General features: G+C 63.3%; 1 protein-coding gene across 1 annotated transcript in view; it reads left to right on the forward strand.

Annotated features, from left to right (window-relative positions):
- The first annotated feature begins 607 nt into the window (after positions 1-607).
- CLCN2 (chloride voltage-gated channel 2) overlaps positions 608-1,375 on the forward strand; it is a 27,553-nt gene continuing 26,785 nt past the window's right edge. Inside the window, exon 1 of the mRNA XM_017726976.1 lies at positions 608-926. The gene's annotated coding sequence lies outside the window, so the exon portion shown is untranslated. The remainder of the gene's footprint in view (positions 927-1,375) is intronic.

Genomic DNA, 1,375 nt, shown 5'->3' on the forward strand with positions numbered 1-1,375 from the left:
CACTAGGCTCTACTGGGACAGCAGTAAGGCATAGTGGCAAAACCTCAGCACTCTAGGGGGACAATGTTAGCCTACTGGGGCCACACCCAAGGTGACACTAGGCTACACTGGAGTAGTGGTAGAGCAATAGAAGAATGGCACTGGGGCACACTGGGCTGGGACAAAGCTCTGTGTGCTAGGCTGGGTGTCCTGCCCTGAGTACACCCACAGGCACACAGGCGCCTGTGCCAGGAGGGTGGCATCACCTGTGGTGGCCTTGCAGTGTGCTGGTGGGCCACAGCCAGGCACGCTGGTGGCAGTGGGCAGAGCATGTGTCCTGGCACAGGGCTTCCCCGCCGGATGAACATCCCTGCTGCCACGGGGCAGTGCCAGGAGCTGACGAGCAAGGAGGGAGCTCCGTGCCTGGGGATACAATGAGCGGGCAACCCATTTTGTCACCTCCCTGCCTCAAACTGGTTCGTGTCGGGCAATGCACCCTCCCAGACTGGCACAGGACATATCCCAGCCCCCAGCCCAGCAATTGTCACCCACCCTTGGGGGTGCTGACGTCAAACCAGAGGGTGGCACCTGGGCAGTGAGAACTAGCCCATTCCCGATCCTGCAGCACCAGTCCAGCAGTGCCACAGCTCTGCCTTTCCCTGCACCCAGTTCTTGCCACAAAGGTGCCATCCTGTGCCCCGGGGAGGAGGGTGAGAGTGGCCCTGCCAGCTGCCCCGGTTGCCCCTGAGCCCGTGGCGGCGGTGAGACAGAGGTCCCGGCAGCCAGCCTGCCATGCCGGAGCACCTTGCCCAAGGATTGCCAAGCTCTACCCGTGTGCCTCTCTGGAGAGGACTGAGCCTCTACTGCCCAGCGAGTTCAGCAACGAAGAGTGGAGCCCATCTCTCTCCCTGGGGGCTGACAGTCCTGGGACACTGAGCAGCATCACGGTAAGGATGAGCTCCCTGTCAGCTTTGGGGTGGTGAGTCCCCAGAGTGCCAAGGTGCCCTGCCCCCCCTGGGCATTGACAGGTGCCCTCGTGCCCTTCATGACAACACAGACCTCAGGCACTCTGCCCCCACCGATCTGTCCCCCAGCCAGGCATGGCCATTAGCCTGGGGATGATCGTCTGCAGAGCCTCAGCCCAGTCCTCCCACATCTCACCGGGGAGAACCCACGGGGAAGCAGCGCCCAGCCCCACGCCAGCCCCTTGTACCTGTGGGAAGAGGGAGCAACGTGTCCCAGGGGAAAGTTATGCCGGCTTTTACCCTCACCTGCACCCACTGGTTGCCCACGGGTGCCATCTTGGGCAAAGGCCACTGTGGACGGGGCACAGCCATGGGACAGAGTTCCCGGCCGGACTCCCCTCGACCCAGCCGGGCGCTGGGTGCCCGGCGCT

The sequence above is a fragment of the Corvus brachyrhynchos genome, unplaced genomic scaffold, assembly GCF_000691975.1.
Source record: "Corvus brachyrhynchos isolate BGI_N302 unplaced genomic scaffold, ASM69197v1 scaffold162, whole genome shotgun sequence".
Taxonomy (NCBI): Eukaryota; Metazoa; Chordata; class Aves; order Passeriformes; family Corvidae; genus Corvus; species Corvus brachyrhynchos.